Source organism: Canis lupus, chromosome 38 (genome assembly GCF_011100685.1).
Source record: "Canis lupus familiaris isolate Mischka breed German Shepherd chromosome 38, alternate assembly UU_Cfam_GSD_1.0, whole genome shotgun sequence".
In the NCBI taxonomy this organism is placed as follows: domain Eukaryota; kingdom Metazoa; phylum Chordata; class Mammalia; order Carnivora; family Canidae; genus Canis; species Canis lupus.
Genome location: NC_049259.1, coordinates 16,813,240 through 16,819,239, shown reverse-complemented (window position 1 = coordinate 16,819,239; position 6,000 = coordinate 16,813,240).

The following is a 6,000-nucleotide window of genomic DNA, read 5'->3' as shown; positions in this document are numbered from 1 at the left end:
TTTAATTGCATTGTGTAATAATTCCAGAGTAATGTTAAATTGTAGTAGATATAATGGGCATGCTTGCCTATTCCTTACTTTGTGGGAATACCTCCAGAATTATTTACTAAATAACCCTTCTCTTCCCTTTTTCATTTTGAATCATGTTTGACTTGCATCATATTCAATTTATGATGACTTATAACATAACATGTGGATGCCCATCAACTCTAATTACTCAGCATTTCAAAACAATTTGTTCTATTCCCTACTTAAATTTTCTAAATTAGTTGCTATATTTTACTAAGTGTGCTTTTACTTTTATTACTTGAAATTTTGTTATGCATTCCCATTTTTAAAAATCTAAAGCTAATGAAAACATTTCCTCTTTCTGACAATGTAAATGCCTTGAACACTTTAACTCCAGCCAGCCACTCCCTCTTGACATTCAAGCCATTCAAGTCCAAGTCTTTTGTCCTGGCATTAAAAAAAAAAATTCAACCCATAGAAGAGACATTATTGACATTATTATTCCATCATTTCATATGGGTATTACCTCTCCATACATTCACTAGTCCTTTGTTCCAAATTTCTTCTGAGAAAAAAATTCACATTTTTTATCAGTTATAGTCTGTACACATTCATTTAATTGAGATTTTCTAAGTATTTATTAGAACATAAAATATAAATAATAGTGAAAGGGAATATAAGGGAAGGGAGAAGAAATGTGTGGGAAATATCAGTAAGGGAGACAGAACGTAAAGACTGCTAACTCTGGGAAACGAACTAGGGGTGGTAGAAGGGGAGGAGGGCAGGGGGTGGGAGTGATTGGGTGACGGGCACTGGGGGTTATTCTGTATGTTGGTAAATTGAACACCAATAAAAAATAAATTTTAAAAAAATCACCTCATTCTTTTTTTTTAAGATTCATTATTTATTTGAGAAGGAAAGAGAGGGAAAAACCATGTGAGCTGAGAGAGGGGTAGGGGGAGTGGGAGGGAGAGAAATTCAAGCAGACTGCCCTTTGAGTGCAGAGCCCAATGCGGGGCTTGATCTCATGAGCCCAAGTTCATGACCAGAGTTGAAATCAAGAGTCAGACTCTTAACCAACTGAGCCACCCAAGTGCCCCTAAAACTACCTCATTCTTAAAAGACTATTTTGCTCAGTATGTAATTCTAATAGACAGTAATTTTCTCTCAACATTTCTCTCAATTATTTGGCTTCTATTATTGCTCTTAATATGTCACTATTGGGCTACCAGTCATTGTGAGGGGGAAAGATCTGTGTGTCTCTTCATCTTCAGTGCCCTGTAATCTCCTGACTATGTGATTGGCTCATTTCTCTTTATTTTTCCAGCTTGTCACACAGTGTCCATTCATCCTTATTCATGTGTTTGGGCAGCTTTGGAAAATTCTGTCATCATCTCCTTGAGTCTTTACTTTCTCTGCTTTGGAGTAGGATATGCAGGAGACCTCACTCTATCCCTTGTTCAGTTCTTATTTCTCTTTCAGATTGTCTCTCTCATCCCACCTCTCTGCTTCATTTGGAGTACTTTCAGTAGCTCTGTTTCATGGCTTACCAATTCTCTTTTCAGCTGTATCTAGTATGCTCATCACTGAGTTCTCCATTTTGATGAAGATGTTTTTCTTTCTATAGAGGTGTTCTTTTATGAAAGTTCTTCTTAATATCTATTGGCATGTTTTTGGTAGCCTTTTTGCTCCTCACTCATTTTTCAAAATTCAGTATTTTGTTGTCACTTAAAACTTTATGCATACTTTTTACTTGGTCATCTCAATATAGGAAGGATTTAGGGATCTAAACTTGCTGTGTTCTTGCCATCTTCCATAGTATTTCACTCTCCAGCCTTTTGTGTGCATGTGTGAGTTCTTGTTTCACTGACTTTTATCTGTGTGAATTCTGAGGGCCTAAGTTGAGCTAATTTCTTCCAGAAACCATTTGACTCTGCATCTGTCAACCACTTTAGTCCCTTCTGAGGGTCCCTAAAAATGAAGATGAGGTCTTACATTCATTTTCTATTGGACCCAGAGATCAGATTTCAGATCTCAGGAGCATGGCATGAGTTTCTCTAAAAACAATTTTTAAAGTGAGGCTTGAAAATTCCCCTTGCTTTTTATTTTTGTGAGTTCAGGCACTGCTTTGAAAGTTAGTCACTAATTTATCCAGTTTTCAGTTAAATTATGGCAGAGGAACTTGGAATTTGCCATATTGTGTATTGCATATCCTTTCTTTTCATTTTAAAATGTTTCAAATTTACAACAAACTAAAGAGAATTAGTAAAGCATGTTATATATTTTACTGACTCAAATCAACAAGCGATAACATTTAGCTTTATTTGCACTGAGCTTTTTAAAAAGATTTTTAAATATTTTATTTATTATTTATTTGAGAAAGAGAGAGCACACAAGAGGGGGAGGGAGAAGGAGAAGCAGACTCTCTCATGGGAGCCCCATGAGAACTCAATCCCAGGACCCTGAGGTCATGACCTAAGCTGAAATCAAGAGTCAGACACTTAACTAACTGAGCCACCCAGGCACCCCTGAGCTTTAATTGTTGGGAAAAAAATGTGTAGATACAGTTAAAACCTATTCTCTATGTCACAAATCTTTTTGGAGCTCCATGGGCACAGGAAGCTGTTCAGAATTGAACTTGAAATTTTTTTCCATAAACTACTCTCATCTTGACTCAGTTTCTGACAACAGAAACCAAAGAAATTTTCTCCAATTATTCCTATCTCGAATCCCACTTTCACTGTCTTGGTTTAGGCTCCCATCCTCTTTTAATTTGATTACTTCACTCTCCTACCTGAGCTTCCTGCCCCTAATCTAGCTTTCAGTTCTCCCAACTGCAGAGTGATTTTTTTCCCCTACAACGTCTCACACATGTTGCTCCCTTGAATAAAAGCCCTACAAGGGCATTCCACCACTCAAAATCCTTGGGATGGCATAGAGCCTTTCCTGCTCTGAGACCCTTTGACATACCTCTCATCCTAAACCTTTAACTCCCTGTCCTATTGAATCTCTACTATTTCCCCCCATTTCATTCTTAGTCTTAACTCTGATGGTTAATCCATATTGTTCCCTTTGCGTATAATGCTCCTCTCATTTCTCTAGAGTGGTGACTCCTTTAAATCTCAGCTAGACTTCACAATACAAAGACTTCCCTGACCTGCCACAGCTGGCCAAAGCATATTTCTGATGTACTCCATTATCACCCTTTGTATATATTTATTGCAAATGCATATACAATAAAATATATAGATACATAGATATATCTGTTGTAATGATCAGGTAGGGACTTCAAAGCCCATTTCTTATTCATCTTCCTATTCCTAGCACCTGGTAAATGGCTCAACTTGAATGTGTCAATATATTAATGGTCTCTGGGCTCCACATCAAGTACCTGAAGAAGAGTGGCAATGCTTTTTGAATATCATGCCCAATTTTTTAATATAACTTGAGTTGAAAGGTAGCTCAAATGATAGCCATTGAAGTGATGCTTGTCCAGAATGACCTAATTCAGAAGTCTCCCAAGCCCAGTAAATAATTGGGGGTAAGTTATAAGAATAATTATGTTTAACAGTTTTACTGAGCTATAACTGGTGTACAGTAAACTGCATCCATTTAAAGGACACAGTTTAATAAGCCTTCACATATGGCTGCACTCGTGAGACCATCCATTATCTAGAAAAAGAATGTATTGCTCACCCTCATTGGGTTTTCCAGTTTGGGGTTAATTCAAATAAAGTTGTCACAAATGTTATAAGGCTGTATATAAGTCTTATGTATGAATACATACTTCCATTTAGCTTAGGTGAATACCTAGGAGTGGAATAGCTGTGCCATATGGACAATGTATATTTAACTTTTTAAGAAGCAAGCTGTTTTACACAGTAGTTGTATCCGTTTACCTTTCCACAGGCAATGTGTCAGAGTTCTAGTTCCTTTGCCAATTGGCTCTTGCCAATTTTAGACAATCTAACAGGTGTGAAGCAGCATCTCACTGTGCGTTTCTCCAGTAGCTAATAATGTGAGTATCTTTTCACACGGTTATTTTCCAGCTGTATAGTTTCTCTGCTGAAGTGTTGGTTCAAATCATTTGCTCTTATGTGGTTGTTTACTTTCTCACTATAGGATCTTGAGAGTTCTTTATAAATATGGGGTAAAAATTCTTCTTTTTTAAATTTTATTTATTTTAGAGAGAGTCTGCAGTGAAGAGGGGAAGAGGGAGAGAGAGAGAGAAGCAGACTCCTCCTGAGTAGGAAGTCGATCGCAGGGCTCCATCCCAGGACCCAGAGATCATGACCTGAACCGAAGGCAGACATTTCACCAACTGAGCCACTCAGGCGCTCCCAAATTCTTTATCAGTTATGTAATTTGGAAATATTTTTCTCTCAGTCTGCGGTTTCTCTTTTTTTTCCCCAAGTTTTTATTTAAATTCCAGTTAGAAAAAAAAATAAAAATAAAAATAAAAATAAAAATAAAAATAAAATAGATAAAAATAAATTCCAGTTAACATACAGTGCAACATTAGTTTCAGTAGAATGTAGTGATTCATCACTTCCTTAAAACACCCAGTGCTCATCACAAGTGCCCTCCTTAATACCCATTACCTATTTAATCCATCCCCCCGCCACCCCTCCAGTAACCCTCAATTTGTTCTCTATAGTTAAGAGTCTGTTTCTTGGTTTGCCTCTTCTTTTTCACCCCCTATGTTCATCTGTTTTGTTTCTTAAATTCCACATGAGTGAAATCATACTGGATTTGTCTTTCTCTGATTGACTTCTTCTGCTTAGCATAATACACTCTAGCTTCATCCACATCATTGCAAACGGCAAGATTTCATTCTTTTTGATGGCTGAGTGATATTCTATTGTATACATAGACCACATCTTCTTTATCCATTCATCAGTGGATGGGCATTTGGGCTTTTCCCATAAGTTGGCTATTTTTAATAATGTTGCTACAAACATTGAGTGCATGTACCCCTTCAAATCTGAATTTTTTTATCCTTTGGGTAAATACTAGTAGTATTTGCTGCTGGGTCATAGGCTAGTTCTGTTTTTAACTTTTTAAGGAACCTCTATACTGTTTTCCAGAATGGCTGCACCAGCTTGCATTCCCACCAATAATGTAAGAGCGTTCCTCTTTCTCCACATCTTCACCAACACCTGTTGTTTCCTGTATTCTTGATTTTAGCCATTCTGACTGGTGTGAGGTGGTATCTCCTGGTGGTTTTGATTTGTATTTCCCTGATGATGAATAATGTTAGCGTCTTTTCCTGTGTCTATTAGCCATCTGTATGTCTTCCTTGGAAAAATGTCTATTCATGTCTATTGCCCATTTTTAAACTGGATTGGTTTAAACTGGATTGTTTGGTTTTTGGGTGTTCAGGTTTAGAAATTCTTTGTATATTTTGGATACTAACACTTTATCAGCTATGTCATTTGCAGATATCTTCTGCTATTCTGAAGGTTGCCTTTTAGTTTTGTTGATTGTTTCCTTTGCTGTGCAGTAACTTTTTATTTTGATGAAGTCTCAATAGTTCATTTTTGCTTTTGTTTCCCTTGCCTCAAGAGACATATCTAGTAAGAAGTTGCTATGGCCGATGTCAAAGAGGTGACTGCCTGTGTTCTTCTCTAGGATCTTGTCTCACATTCAAGTCTTTCATCCATTTTGAATTTACTTTTGTGTGTGGTATAAGAAAGTTGTCCATTTTTCCCAACACTTTTTATTGAAGAGATGTCTTTTCTCTATTGGATATTCTTTTCTCCTTTCTTGAAGATGAGTTGACTATATAGTTGTGGGTTCATTTCTGGGTTTTCTATTAAGTTCTACTGATCTGTCTGTTTTTTGTACCAGCACCATACTGTCTTGATTACTAGAGTTTTGTGATATAACTTGAAGTCTGGAATTGTGATACCTCCAGCTTTTCTTTTCTTTTTCATGACTGCTATAGCTCTTCGGGGTCTTTTGTGGTTCCATACAAATGTTAGGATTGTT